The sequence below is a fragment of the Muntiacus reevesi genome, chromosome 2 (assembly GCF_963930625.1).
Source record: "Muntiacus reevesi chromosome 2, mMunRee1.1, whole genome shotgun sequence".
Classification (NCBI taxonomy): domain Eukaryota; kingdom Metazoa; phylum Chordata; class Mammalia; order Artiodactyla; family Cervidae; genus Muntiacus; species Muntiacus reevesi.
The window spans coordinates 243,230,910-243,247,637 of NC_089250.1; positions in this window are offsets into that span (position 1 = coordinate 243,230,910).

Consider the following 16,728-nt stretch of genomic DNA (forward strand, 5'->3'; position numbering starts at 1 on the left):
GAATGGGTAACCTATCCCTTCTCCAGTAGATCTTCCCAACCCAGGAATCAAATCAGGTTCTCCTGCATTGCAGGTGGATTATACCAACTGAGCTACAAGGGAAGTCACAAGTAACTCTAAATTCACAGAGTCAGTTGATTGTTCATTTTCTTCCATTTTCTTTTATTTCACCTTGTCATACCTATGCTTAAATTTTTTGTGGGTTTTTCAATAGCCTTCTAGGGGAATTCTCTGATTTGAGACATAATAGCCTTTGTAAACTTATTTCTACTTACAGTAACTTCCCATCTCATTTTCTTACATGTTTCTTTTAGCACTAACATATAAACTTTTAAGTCACTTACATCTTCAATCTGGGTCTGATTTTCCACTCCTCTAAAAATGAAGGATATGGGTGACCTCAAACATATCTCCCAGCATTGACAGTCTATGATTTAGTCTTATGCAACATGGTAAATAGATACCCATATGTAAGAATTTTGCTACAATAATGCAGCCATATTTGTAGAAACATATTTATTAAGCAAATGTTTGTTGAAAACCTACAATGCATTAGGCAATGCATTAGACATGGTTGGCTATACCCAAAAGAGGAAATGCAGATGAGATAATGAGAACCTATAAGGATTAAATAATTTTGGCAGGTTTAAAGCATTTGAACCGGAATGCAAACTCATGACTGAGACTCCAAGGGCTTTGTTCAAATCTCAAACCTCCTTTAATGTTCAAGTCCAATTTTCTCCGGGAAATATACTGAACAGTGTTCTCTCATTACCAAGAAATTTGGCTCTCCTTACAAATGACCACAGAGATTGACATTCAGTACTAGGCAAACTGTTTCTGAGAGTCCTGAAATTCAGTGCTGTCTTCTTTACCATTCTGAAAGCACTTGCAGCTAAGAAATATGCTTATCTTAGAGTAAGCATAGTAAGAGATGAGATGAGAAACATACAAAGAAACAAGCAAATCCATAGACTGGTGGTTTCCTATTTTACCATCATCAAAATACTTGAACTTGTCTTTGAGTTTCAGGTTATATATCTGAAAAATGGTCACACACCCAATGAAATTTGCTTTTGTAGGTTGTTGTGAGGGGTTGACAGGTTGAAGTAGTAGCTGCAAGTTAGATTCCTATGTTTTTTCCTAAGAACCAAAACACTAATTTCCAGAGCATTAAATTCAAAAGAATGTCAACTCTCTCTTTATCCAGATGTGTACCAAGATATGAAGATGAGCATTTGCCTGAAGAACTTAGTTTAGAATAGAAAAAATTAAAGGAATGTGCTGTCTCTAGGCAAGATAGAGACAAAACAGTGAGAGAATTAGGAGGGGAAAACAGCATGTGTTTGAAATGAGAGGAAACCTGTTGATTCACCCATGAGATTTGGTGATCCTCAAGGTGGGAAAACAAGCTTTCCATTGTATATTGAGGGTAAGACTTTGTCTTGCTGCTGAGTCAATGTCAGAAGGGCAGCAAAGAGATGGTGGCCTTGCTTATCTAGGTGAAAAGGGGCAAGCCTTGGGACTGTCTGTGGATAGCATATGAGGTGAAAAATTCTGAGGGCTAGAAGAAAGCCTCTAAGTTAATCTAAGAATGGAGACTGACCACCCTAGGGGCATTGTTAAGAGTGTCCATGTGGGAGGAAGCATTAGAATGGCATTCTTCTATGATATGTGCAGTATGTGGGAAGGTATGGAGGGTATAGCCTTAACCTTGTATTTGTAGAGAAATCTGAAAAAAATAAAAAAGAGTCACTGAATTTCTTTTTCACCAAATGTCTCTAGAGATAGCTTTTGGAGGTCTCACATAATTTTCATACAAACACTAGTGGAAATCAATATCCACATATTATCTTCAATTCTATCAATTTTATGTGGGTATAATTTTCCAGAATTTGTCTTTATTTAACTCAATCCTGAACTCTAACCCTTGGAGAGAAAAGAGTCCAATGCTACTATCAGGCCATAGGACAAAATTTTGTAGGATACCTTTTAAGACCTCAAGTTCTTTGTCTTTGGGAGAAAAATAGACTTTTCTTTTGTTCTTTCTTTTTTTGGCTGTGCTGGGTTTTCATTGCAGTGCACAGGCTTTCTCTAGCTATGGGGCATGGGCTTCTCTAGGGGGCACAGGCTCCAGAATACCAGGAGTAGTTCCAAAGTGCAGACTTAGCTGTCCTGCGGCGTGCGGCATCTTAGTTCCCCAACCAGGGATTGAACCCGTGCCCCCTGCATTGGAAGGGGTATTCTCAACCACTGGACCACCAGGAAAGTCCCAAATTTGACTTTCTATCGTCAGTGAAGGGTTTCCCCATCCAGGACTCATAGAAATGAAGTATATGTCTCCTTAAATATCTGACTCTATAAATTTATACAAGCACCGCCTATCAGGTATTTGCTCATTCATTTATGCATTTATGCAACCATATCTTAGGCATATAAAATAAAATAGAAGTTCTAAACTGAAAGTTGGCTTGATTTCAAAATTCCTCCTACTATGTTCATATGATGATTTCCCCCCCTAACAAAATCCTTCTTTCACGAAGTAAATCAGTTAATTAGCTTACTAACCTCCACTTTGAAAGTAAAATTATCTAATTATGCCAGCCATCAATGCCGAAATAAATTTGCCAGTGAAATAGAGGTTATAAAATGACACTGTTGGTGTTCTTTCTGTATAATCAGAGCAGTTATTGAACTTTCCAAGTGACCATTTTTAAAATTCTATATTCTGGTGAATTTATTTTTATAAGATACGTTTATCTGCCTATATACTATCATTTTTTATAAGTGGATTTTGTACTAGCTCAAGATATCTACAATGCAAATCTTAACATACTTCAGTGGTATATATTTAATATTTTGAAGTTTGTATGTACATATACATTTCCTGTAATATATATGTGTTTTTGGACATTTTTACACAGATGGTTTTGTTTTCTTTACACAGGAGCATTGAAAAGAAACTGATTTACTAATGGGGTGGGGGGGGGGACTAATTGCAGCTTTTAGAAAATTGTAGAAAAGTTCTTCCTTATAACCATAGAAGGGGTTAACTTCCCATGAATATATTTTTATCCAACTTAATGGAGGCTACATGAATGTATCGATAACATAATTTGACTCTTAATCTTTCCTTAAGTGTAAGACTACATTTTGTGCATTGCAATTATAATAAAAGCCTTAAATTTGACAAACAGAGAAGACCTATTAGATCCTCTACCTTATTCTTTGAACAATGTAAAATTCTTTCCCCCTACTCCCACTCCCACCTCAGAAGCTTTCTCAAATAAACTCTTTTATTCAAAACTTACAAATACATGGAAAAGTGCCCTTGGGAGAATATTCTGAAGCCCAGAGGATCCTTCAGGCATGCTTTTACTTTCCTTCTTGAAACACGGTCTGTTTCAGATTTTCGTCCTCCAGACTGCTCTTCTGTTTTATCTCCTGCCACTGATTCAACAGTACCTAACATCTAAAAAGTATCAGTGTTCCAAAGGAAGGCTCAGACTTTATGAAAATCATAACTATCGATCTGTGACTGCTTTCCAAGGGCTGTGCCCTGTGATTTGCATAAATGATCTATCCCTCAGACCTATACTCTCATCTACCTGTGAGGAGGAAAGTGGGGGTCAATGATGTAAAACAGACCGCTGGAGAAAAAACATAGTAGAGAAAACAAATAGTCAATATTCTAACCAAAATTATAAAACTTCAAAGAACTTGAGAATTCCACCATTTGTATCTTTTGGAAGCTAAAAATGAGGTTTTTGATGCAGAGGATCCAAACAGAGGAATAAACATTTAAACACTTGGAGTCATAGTTTCTTTGTAGAAGCTATGATCAATAATTTGCTCTAGGTTCTCTTATGCATCTGTAATTCAAGCATGAAGGTCCTGGTATGTGATTGCAGTTCTTGATTGACTTCATGCTAACACTGCTAGTTCAGTTCAGTTCAGTTCAGTCGCTCAGTCATGTCCGACTCTGCAATCCCATGAATCGCAGCATGCCAGACCTCCCTGTCCATCACCAGCTTCCGGAGTCTACTCAAACCCATGTCCATCGAGTCGGTGATGCAATCCAGCCATCTCATCTTCTGTTGTCCCCTTCTCCTCCTGCCCCCAATCCCTCCCAGCATCAGGGTCTTTTCCAATGAGTCAACTCTTCCCATCTGGTGGCCAAAGTATTGGAGTTTCAGCTTCAGTCCTTCTAAACACCCAGGACTGATCTCCTTTAGGATGGACTGGTTGGATCTCCTTGCAGTCCAAGGGACTCTCAAGACTCTTCTCCAACACCATAGTTCAAAAGCATCAATTTTTCGGTGCTCAGCTTTCTTCACAGTCCAACTCTCACATCCATACATGACCACTGGAAAAACCATAGCCTTGACTAGATGGACCTTTGTTGGCAAAGTAATGTCTCTGCTTTTTAATATGCTATCTAGGTTGGTCATAACTTTCCTTCCAAGGAATAAGCATCTTTTAATTTCATGGCTGCAATCACCATCTGCAGTGATTTTGGAGCCCCAAAAAATAAAGTCTGACACTGTTTCCACTGTCTCCCCATCTATTTCCCATGAAGTGATGGGACCAGATGCCATGATCTCAGTTTTCTGAATGTTAAGCTTTAAGCCAACATTTTTGCTCTTGTCTTTCATCAAGAGACTTTTTAGTTCCTCTTCACTTTCTGCCATAAGGGTGGTGTCATCTGCATATCTGAGGTTATTGATATTTCTCCCAGCAATCTTGATTCCAGCTTGTGCTTCTTCCAGTCCAGCATTTCTCATGATGCACTCTGCATATAAGTTAAATATGCAGGGTGACAATATACAGCCTTGACATACTCCTTTTTCTATTTGGAACCACTCTGTTGTTCCATGTCCAGTTCTAACTGTTGCTTCCTGACCTGCATATGGATTTCTCAAGAGGCAGGTCAGGTGGTATGGTATTCCCATCTCTTTCTTCCACAGTTTGCAGTGATCCACACAGTCAAAGGTTTTGGCGTAGTCAATAGCAGAAATCGATGTTTATCTGGAACTCTTGCTTTTTCGATGGTCCAGCGGATGTTGGCAATTTGATCTCTGGTTCCCCTGCCTTTTCTAAAATCAGCTTGAACATCTGGAAGTTCACAGTTCATGTATTGCTGAAGCTTGGCTTGGAGAATTTTGAGCATTACATTACTAACATGTTAGATGAGTGCAATTGTGCGGTAATTTGAGCATTCTTTGGCATTGCCTTTCTTAGGGATTGGAATGAAAATGGGCCTTTCCCAGTCCTGTGACCATGGTGAGTTTTCCAAATTTGCTGGCATATTGAGTGCATCACTTTCACAGTGTCATCTTTCAGGATTTGAAATAGCTCAACTGGAATTCCATCACCTCCACTAGCTTTGTTCATAGTGATGCTTTCTAAGGCCCACTTGACTTCACATTCCAGGATGTCTGGCTCTAGGTGAGTGATCACACCATCGTGATTATCTGGGTTGTGAAGATCTTTTTTGTACAGTTCTTCTGTGTCTTCTTGCCAGCTCTTCTTAATATCTTCTGCTTCTGTTAGGCCCATATCATTTTTGTCCTTTATCGAACCCATCTTCTCATGAAATGTTCCTTTGGTTTGTCTAATTTTCTTGAAGAGGTCTCTAGTCTTTCCCATTCTGTTGTTTTCCCCTATTTCTTTGTACTGATGGCCGAGGAAGGCTTTCTTATCTCTTCTGGCTATTTGGAATTCTGCATTCAAACGGGAATATCTTTCCTTTTCTCCTTTGCTTTTGGCTTCTCTTCTTTTCACAGCTATTTGTAAGGCCTCCTCAGACAACCATTTTGTCTTTTTGCATTTCTTTTCCATGGGGATGGTCTTGATCCCTGTCTCCTGTACAATGTCACGAACTTTTGTCCATAGTTCATCAGGCTGTCTGTCTATCAGATCTAGTCCCTTAAATCTATTTCTCATTTCCACTGTATAGTCATAAGGGATTTGATTTAGGTCATATCTGAATGGTCTAGTGGTTTTCCCTACTTTCTTCAGTTTAAATCTGAATTTGTCAATAAAGAGTTCATGATCTGAGCCACAGTCAGTTCCTGGTCTTGTTTTTGCTGACTGTATAGAACTTCTCCATCCTTGGCTGCAAAGAATATAATCAATCTGATTTTGATGTTGACCATCTGGTGATGTCCTACAAAACTACAAATCTATCCAAAAGAAGTTTTCAAATATCTAGACTTGCATTTAGATCAACAGACTACTCTATTAAAAATGAAATTTTCCTCTTCAAAACTATGATTTTATTAGTATCAATGCATACAAGTGCTTACATAAAAAGTCTACATATTGAAAATAATCCACAGCTAGTGTGGGGTGTGTGTGTTTGTCACTCAGCCATGTCTGACTCTTTGTGACCCCGTGGACTGTAGTCCACCAGGCTCCTCCGTCCATGGAATTCTCCAGGTAAGAATACTGGAGTGGGTTGCCATTTTCTCCTCCAGGGGATCTTCCTGACCCAGGGATCAAACCCTAGTCTCCTGAATTGTGGGCAGATTCTTCACCATCTGAGCCACCAGGGAAGCCCTCCTCTTAGCGTTTCTGCCAAGTCCCCCTTGGTTGTTTATCTTCGGCTATTCATACAGGTGTTCTTACTGAGATTGTTCCAGTCACACTGGTCTTCTGTCTTCCTGAATATAGTATCTATTCTGCTTTGAATACTTACTATTTTTTTTTGCTTAGAAAACACTTCTTCCAGGTCCAAAAATGACTGGCTCCTTCTCAGCAGAAATATCATCTCCTCAGAGAGGTTTTCCCTGATATCTCAAATGCACAGGTGAACAGATTGATGCAGTGTTGTCTTCTCATTATTTAAATGGATTTTTGTCATTCATTTAGAGTTCCCTTGATGGTTCACTTAAGATGGTTTAATTTGTACTTTAAGAAATATATTACTGTGATCACTTACAAACATCACTGCTTTAATGATTTAATGAATTCTAAATTCTTCCTTATCATCTCACCTGAAACATAATCCAAATATTATATTTGTTGTTTTTTTAAAAGTTCATATCATGTATAGCATCTATTCCAATATATGTCATGTTTTAATACCTGAATAACATTTTTACTATTGGTACATACTATTTGAATTTGAGTATTAAAGAAGCAAACAATTTGCATGTCAACCATTAGTTATGAAAGACCGTTTACATGGATGAAATCATGGAAACGACAGAGGTGGTTTGGTACAGGGCTTGGCAAATATAAAGTATAATTTAAGACTTTGCTATTATTATTAATATATCATAATCCTCTAGAGCTCATCTTCTTCATTCATAGTAGGAGACAAATAGATTTAGAGTGGTCCAATGTAAAACTGTTATATAAGGAAATTTCCTGCTGTTAATTTAATAGTGTATTTATATCATGATTACTATTTACTCTTAGAATGCAATGTACATGATAGAGTCAAAAGGTCCAGTGTGGACTCTACATAATAAGTTATATGCCCTCAAGAAAAATAGCCTCTCTGTTGTTCATTTCTCTGATTTCCAAATGAGGCAGTGATCACATCAACATGAAAGAGTGGCTATGAGGTTTACATAAGACGAGATCATAACAGTGGGAATTTTCTATAAACTCTATCCAAAAAGTTGCGTTAATAGTTATAGTGATCAATGCAATATATATTTTTTATATTTGAAGTTTATTTTCTATTTCTATTATGCTTTTATCTTCCTGGAAAGTATATGTTTTTGCTAGTCTTCACAAAATGTTTAAATACTTTCATTTGATGATCTCATCTCTAGAATTACTCTCCTGGACTAATGCCCTATAATAGGGGTAGCAGATGAAATTCATTCCATACGCCTGTATCAATCTACCAGTAGCAGCTCCCTGGGAAATGCTGTGATGTTAAGGGTTCTGGGGTTATATATGAAGAGACTGTTGCAAGTCATCACACTTTCCATGGCTGTGGGGGGAACTTATACTTGTTGCTTTTTTTCCCCTTATTTTATTTCAGTTTTAATTTTAATGAACAACAGTTGATTTTTAAAAGTTAAATGTGTTAATAAATGCTGTATAGCAAAGTTATTCAGTTATACATACATATACACACACATATATTCTTTTTCATATTATTTTCCATTATGGTTTCTCGCAGGATATTGAACATAGTTCCCAGTGCTATATAGCAGGGCCTTGTTGTTTATAAAATCCATATATAATAGTTTGCATCTGCTAATCCCAAGCCCCAATCTTTTTCCCTCCCCTCACTGCTCCCTGCTGGTAAACACAAATCTGTTCTCTATATCTGTGAGTTTGTTTCTGTTTCATAGATACGCTCATTTGTGTTAGGTTTTAGACTTCAGATATAAGTTACATCATACGGCATTTGCCTTTCTCTTTCTGACTTACTTTGCTTAGTATGAGACTCTCCATGTTACTGCAAATGGCATTATTTTATTATTTTCATGGCTGAGTAATGTTCCTCTGTGTGTGTGTGTGTGCACGCGTGTACCACATCTTCTTTATCCATTAACCTGTTGATGAACAGTTAGGTTGTTTAAATATCTTGGCTATTGTAAATTGTGCTGCAATGAACACAGGGGTACATTTTTTTAAATTATAGTTATGTCTGGATACATGCCCAGGAGTGGGATTGTTGGATATATGGCAACTTTATTTTTAGTTTTTTGAGGAAATTACATACTGCTTTCCAATGTACTGTACCAACTTACTTTCTCACCAATGGTGTAGGAGGTTCCCTTTTCTCCAGACCCCCTCCAACATTTGCTATTTGTATTTATTTTCCTTAATTACAAAATACGGCTTGGCTGAGGCACAAATACCAGGTAGAATTTGGGTCCAAAAACTTATAGGAAGAAGAACTTATCTTCAATGCATTATTTTCTGTATATACCTCTCCAGAGTTTTTGAAAGTTGGCTTATGAAAAATAAGACTGAGATATCCAGAAAACAATGCCCCAAGCCACAGCCAAAATTTCAATCTCTGTCTATCTTGCTATGAGCAGGAACAACTTTCACTAGACCTAGAAACATAAACAGATAATTTAATACTTTAAAAAATCGATTTAGTCTATTTAACTGATCGTTTCTATAGGAGAGGCCTCTGGACTTTTCCATAAAGACATTTTACTGCCAAGTTGCACTTTAATTACTTCCTTCTTGGCATGCCTTAAAATGAATTCCTTAAAACAGAGTGGTAGGAACTTTTAATGTCAATATACAGATAAATTAGCTAATATCTCAGAGAAACTCCCCTTTTTTTAATGCTGAAATTCATTTGCTGATGATTTAGGTTCAAAACATAAATGTGGTGTTTAAAAGCCTGGTAAATACATTCCAACAAATGTGTCTATAAACCAATTATATCTTTATGCCTCATTGATCAGCATGTGCGAAGCTGGGTACAGAGAATGTCTGCCACTAATCTGAATATTGTAACTTTAAATCCTTCTCAAAAGAGCCTTGTATAAACAGAAATGGCACCTTTTCAGAACATGTTTCAATTCAAATTTCAATGTAGTTTAAAACTGTTTTATCCTCCCCCCACCAAGTCACTTTTCCCTACCTCTGCCTCCCCTCCAGCGCAACCTAATTTTCATAATTGCTGGGCTCACTAAGTAAGACACTCTCACTCCCAAGAATTTGATAACCTTGTTGTTCAAAATCAAATTAGAAAAGCCAGGGAAAACTCTATATTAAATCAATGACACATCATCAGGTAAGGGTGTTAGGGCAACAGTGGAGATACTGAAGGGGATGAGGAAGACAATACAATAGGATCGAATGGTGTTTCAAGTATAGGTGTTGACATCAGTTCAGTTCAGTTCAGTCAATCAGTCATGTCCAACTCTTTACAACCCCATGAACTGCAGGAAAGTCATAAATTACAACCTATTGATGCCTGAAAGGGGTAGAAATGTTTTTTGTTAGATTTCGGAAGCAGGAAATTTAACTAACACGTGAGCCATTATTATATGTTAGATAATGTGCCCAACATTTTGTTTATATTATTTAAATAAATCCCAAAACAACTATCAGAAGTCTTTTGTTGAGTTATTATTTTTACCTTTTTGAAAAGTGAGCTTAGGTTCATAAAGAATGTGAAGTACCCATGGCATCAATGGAAAAGAAATGATTGCAGGAAGGCTAAGAAATGGGGACTCTAGGCGTCTTGTGCCAGGAAGTCATGGACATGTCCTCAGGAAACAGTCATCACGATAGCCAACTCCCTCATCTCACTTGATTTGAGTCTTTGGGGCACACTTATAAAGATGTGAATTCTTTTCTTTTTAATATTTGTTTATTTATTTGGCTATACAAGCCTTAGTTGTGGTACACGGAATGATTAGTTGCTACAGGTGGAATCTTCAGTTGTGGTGTGTGGGATCTAGTTCCTTGACCAAGGATCGAACCCAGTTTCCCTGCACTGGGAGTCTGGAGTCTTACCCACTGGACCACCAGGGAAGAACAAGATGTGAATTCCTAAGAAGATGATGTGATTGACTAATTGGAGCCACCCGCCCTCATTGGTCACAGTAGGTTGGACTGCCTTAATTGATGGCTTTAGATGGTAGCAAGAGAGAAAAAGAAAACAAAAAAGAGAAATGGATTCTGGGCAAGTAAACATGATAGTCCAAATGAGATGCCCTCTGGACAGATAACAAAAATCTATCTAAGATGAAACACATTACAATTTTTGGGTGGAGGAGAGAAACTCTCAGGTTTTTACCTACTTTATGTCACCAAAACCACTACTTTCTCTTACTACAAAAAAGTCTTTTAAAATGTCTTATTTTTTAATATGGATAATTTTTAAAATCTTTATTGAATTTTTTACAAGGTTGTTTCTTTTTATGTTTTGGTTTTGGCCACAAGGCATATGGGATCTTAGCTCCCTGACCGGGAATCAAACCCACACCCCCTGCACTGAAAGCCAAAGTCTTAACCACTGGACCACCAGGGAAGTCCCCATAGACGGTTTTAATACTTCTTCCATGCTATCTTCATAAAACCTACATAAACTTCTGTGGCGCACGGGTCCTAGGTTGCAGTTACGGCTCTTCACCATATTGTGTGGTATCTCAGTGCCTTTGAGTAAATCATTTAACCACTTCCAGTCCCCATCCCCTCAACCACAGAGTAAGCTTAATAACAGTCCTTTACTCAGTAATGGTGGGCAGAGGAGAGGATGCCTGTAAGACATTGGCACGGTGCTTAGGACGTAGTGTTTCACTGATAATTGTAAAACTCTTTGGCTAATATGAAAGAAAGCAAGGCTTGCAGTCTTGGGGGAAACCCTGGCTCAATAAACAGATCCAAATTAAGCAATGGCTTGGGCTGAGATAAATATTTTAAGCAAAAACTTGGAATATTTTATTTCTTTTGGCTCCTGCACCTATTAAATGAAACTCTTATGAATTCAGATAAGGCTGTCAGCAACTAGCACTTCCCTGATAGCTCAGTTGGTAAAGAATCCACCTGCAATGCAAGAGACCCTGGTTTGATTCCTGGGTCAGGAAGATCCCCTGGAGAAGGGAAAGGCTATCCACTCCAATATTCTGGACTAGAGAATTTCATGGACTATAGTCCATGGGGTCGCAAAGAGTGGGACACGACTGAGCTACTTTCACTTCACTATCAGCATTTATGCATACCATTTTAGCCAACACCAAAATGTCAACCTCTATGTTTAATTGTACATAGCCTGTTAAGGAAAAGCAGTGCCAAGTATCATTAATAGCCATCAAGGAAGAAAAAGGTTGTTACAAGCTAATGTCCCCCGGGAAACATGCAGTAAAATAGAGTATCAAGCCGCGGTATGAATAATCTGTTAACTACATCTTCACCTAAGCCAGAGACAAGCCCAAGGTTACCGTAAATCACATCAAAGAAGCCCATCCCCCAAATGAGCTTACAGCAGAGCTATAAACTCTTCCCATGCAACAGTGTATTATTAGATATTAATTTGTCAACTTTGGGGTGGAGTAATAATTTAAATATAAGTGAGTAGAGCAGTCATCTTGTCTAAAGAAAACAAGAAATATTCCTGAGGAACAACCTTATCCCCTTTGCTTGTTCCCTGCTTTCAATCCAAAATCCATCACTTGCACTGTGACAGTTAGAGATGGTGCTTTTGCTAACATTAAACAAATTCTTCCTGCAAGAAATTGACTTATCTTCAGAAACATCACAGATCAGTGTTTGGGGAACACTGAATTTTGTTATCAAAGGTATATCTAAATCTATCTGACACTAAAACCTGCACCTTTTTTGAAAGATTCCTTGTTGTTCTATCTAGGTTAAAAAAAAAAAAAAAAAATCAGTTTTCATGTTGAATAATAATGTGGAAAAGGGCAAACTCTGTTAAAAGGAAGACCTGGAAGTACACTGTTAAACTGTTTGCAATAATGAGAGAAATAAAGAAGCACTTTGAGACTTTTAAGTCTTTCTCCTCTCCTCCATCATTAAATCTACAAAGTACCTAAAATTGCTAGATCCCTTGAACATTGTGCATGTGAATGGTGGTTGAGGATTCAAGAGGGAGAAACTCCTTTTCTCTCTGCTAAGTAATTATGCCAGTGGGGAAGTTTAGAAATGCAAATGAGCCTCTCTCAGGCATCTACATTTCTCCAAGCAGTGTTTTTACCTATAACTCTGGCAACAAGTTCTGACATTTCCAAAGACAAGAATGTTATTCTTGATTTGTTTCGGGTGTGGTGAAATATGTTTGTTTGTTTGAAGAACTGCCACTCCAGTTGCAGTTTCTTTGTGATATCAACCATATGGAGAAAATGTCAATCAGGAAATATTCTATCCAAGATCTTTTTTGCTTAATAATAACAACAACAACAAAAGACACAGGACCCAGGTTCATCTATCAGAGAAACCCCTGATTAAACATAAGTCCTTAAAGACAATTCATGTGAAAAAATGTGCTTATTTTAAAAACTGCAAGGAATTTTGACTTTGATGAGTAGTCTAGGAAAGAGTGTTATTTTCTATGTGTATATTTACATATGTGGTAAGCAATTACAACTGGTTTTAGGAACAACTACTAAACTCAGTCTAAAAATCCAGTATAAAATTTTTTCACATTAGACTGTTCTATCTTGATACTGTGAACATTTGTCCACAGTGCTTATTGGAGTACTTTAATCCATTTTAATTCAGTATTGTCTAGTGTAACTCTTTCCTTCTTTCTTTATTTGGTTAATAACATTTCTCTCTAAAATGTCCATGTTATAAATAAGCATTAAGTTTACTTTTTGCTCTGAATGGTACTTGAAATGATGCCTCTTAAAAATAATTGTGATATCTTTCCAGGATCCCTGACAATAAAGTAAAAAATAACATGATGGCACCATCTAGTGACCTAATTTTTTCTTTTTCTTCTTTTGTTATTCCACTTAAAAGTGTATATTTCTATTGATTATATAAAGCTATGTATACACTAAGCAAACATACAGCTAGAAATAGTTTCTTCATGCAGTTAAACATGGATAAAGGTAACTGATTTTGACAAGCTGAAATTTCCAAAATAATCTTCCAGAGTATAAAATGTTTTAGGCTTAAGTCAATAATTTTGAACCTAGCCTAGATCTGCAAACAGATAATAACTGTTCTATACACTCACACTGGGAACTGAATAAGACAAATTGAATTCTAGAAAATGTTTACATCAATAACAAAAAAAGCAGTTCTGCATAACCAAACTGAAAAAGCTGATATTATTTTTCTCACAGAAGCCACCATAATTATATGACAGCAATATAAATCCAAAGATACTAGTAGAGAAAAAGAAGTAACTCTAAACCTACCAGAGATAACTGTTAATTTAGTTCAAAGCCATCCATGCATTCTCACGGTCAACAGATATATATTGAATGCATTATGCAAATTGATTTATAGTTCACTTATAGCTCATAAATGACTTGCTATTTATTTTAACAATATCTTACTATTGTGAGGTTTTAAACAAGAAAGTATTAAACTTTTATGTGTCTGTAAAAATATGAATTATCCAAACATTAACCTATCTTTCTCTGTGAAAGGTGTTGTTTTGTATTTGTGGTGGGATGTAGAATTCACAAAATGGAGTCTACTGAAAGCATACTTAAAACTAGAACATTTGGGCTATGAAAATACCACAAGTAAGCTGAATGTGCAGTAGTTGCCTCTGTAACATGAAATATATTCAAGAAAAAGTTATCTTCACTCAGGATACTGAATGATGTACTTCCTCCATCCTTGAAATCAGAGTTTAACACTGTAATACACAGAATTTAATATTCCACTGTAACAGTGAAGTATTAATAGCATCTATCATGAGCAATTTGAAATAAAGCAATGTAAAATAAAAATAAACCTGTAATTTATGAAAATAGTTTTTTTACAAAGTTGGGAGTAATTAGTCCATGCTATAAAAAGAAGCTTGCATATTTTATTCTACTAGTCATTGATATGAAGGAGTATAAAGACTCTTCAGTGGTTTCTGATAATTATGTCTAGTTCCTTTTCTCTTATGAAACTGGCATCAGTATTGCAGGCAGACTCTTTACTGCTGAGCCACAGGAGAAGCCCACTTTAAGTGACTAATCTTTATCAACTGATTTCCATGGAAGACTTGTCATATCTTCTACACTCTTTAAATCCCTGGTTGCTGAATTTACTTATTAGTTTTGGCAGTACTTTGGTGACTTTGTTTCTCTAAAGTATATGATACACATGTAAATGTGTTCAGAGGTGATACCATCCTCCATAAATACAAAGACGGTGGTGAAGGGAAGATTATTTCAAACCCTATTTGCATTAGTTTGAAACCTAGCAGGGCAAATTCCATTTAATTTCAAGGCTTGGGGATAACTGTCTTTGGCTTAAACCTCTCTCCTCTGGGTTCACCTAGGAGATGGTTCCACCTTCAGGTTCCACGGGGTGGAATCATTACCCTCCTTGGACCCTGAATTCAAACCCATGGGTACAGAGTGCTAAGTAAGGGACTTATGCATCTGTAGATTTTGGTATCTGCAGAGAACATGGCAGGAGGCGGAGGGGTCCTGGAAGCAGTCACCAGCTATACCAAGGGACAACTGTTCCATGCACAGGTGGGTTCCATTTTCCTTCTTCTTTCTATCCTTCTTGGACGAGTCAGAGGCAGTCCTGATGGGGCCATCCACAGTTATGTAGTTGTAAGAACACACTGACCTGTTCCCTCAGCCACCTTCACACTTCAGGATAATACCAATAGTATTTACTTGTTACCATTTCTTCCCAAGTAAATTTTGCACCAACCCCTCCAAGTATCTAGTTATTCTTTGAGTGTCATTTCCTTTACTGCCTCAATAACTTCCCAGATGATGCTTGTTTTGTATATAATATGGTATCTTTTCTATTTCTCCTCAAGGTTAACACTTTCCTGTCCTTTAATGTTCAGCTCATGTGCTATTTCCCCTGTGAATGTATTCCAATTCTATTCTCTCTCTCCCTTATACTTCTATAACCCTCTGAAAGTGAAAGTGAAATCGCTCAGTCGTGTCCGACTCTTTGACCCCATGCACTGTAGCCTACCAGGCTCCTCTGTCCATGGGGTTCTCCAGGCTAGAATACTGGAGCGGGTTGCCATTTCCTTCTCCAGGGGATCTTCCCAACCCAGGGATCAAACCCAGGTCTCCCACACTGCAGGCAGATGCTTTACCCTCTGAACCACCTTTAGTACATATCTAACATGAAGCACATGTTATATTTTAAAGCAGATACTTTTTATGTATTGAATTATTATTTTTTAAATTGCAAGTGATAAAAATTGCAAGGTGTAGAAATTGGTGGGATCTGTATACTGAATATATGACTCCTCTTCATCCTAGTAACAGGGCCCAGATTTTGTGCAGTGGCAGTTTGACGAGTGTGAACACATCTTTTGCCTTCATCTTTCCCTGCTGCTTCTTGCCCGAAATATGATCCAGGTACTTATGAGAGAGGAAAATGAGTATGAGCAGGAGCCACTTTGTGAACATGAGGTTGAGAAATCCATGCAAAGAGTGATGAGTCAGAAAGAGAGGAGTGTGCAACGCTGATCACAATAGGCCCCTGTAGCCCTGCTCCCGCGCTGCCTGTCTACACACTTCCTATTGCTTGAGGAAATAAAAACAGAAATTCTTCTTTTCTGTTACTTGCATCCAAGCATGATCCTAGCTAATACTCTAACTCAAATGATAAAAAAGTAGTTGTCAATGTATATATGCACAGAAATCCATCTCTATGTATCTCTGATTTTCTCTATGTCATGATTATTCACAGATGGACTTTCACTTTGGATTCGGACTTCCACTCTGGAGGTTTCAGGTTTATATCTTACTAACTAAACACGCTGAAGAAAATGAACTCCATTTTTTTAAAAAATTATTTTAGCATAAATTTTTGGACTGAGAAGATTCCATGTGTCCATCACCCAAGCAAGTATTCAAGGAGTGGAATATAAGGATTGTGGTAGATATAAAAAGAGATTTTTTTTTTTTTTTTGTAAGCAAAATCCGGCTGTGATTACCATTAGAAGAATGATGTTGGATGACAGAATCAACAGACGTCTATTAGTTATATTTATCTGATTTCGGGAAAGCATAAATTATTTCTGATTTCTCTGTCAATCCTACACCTACACTGAGAGCTAGCAAAGGATGATAGCCTTACCAGTGTGAGGCATGTGTGCAAATACACACGTATGCA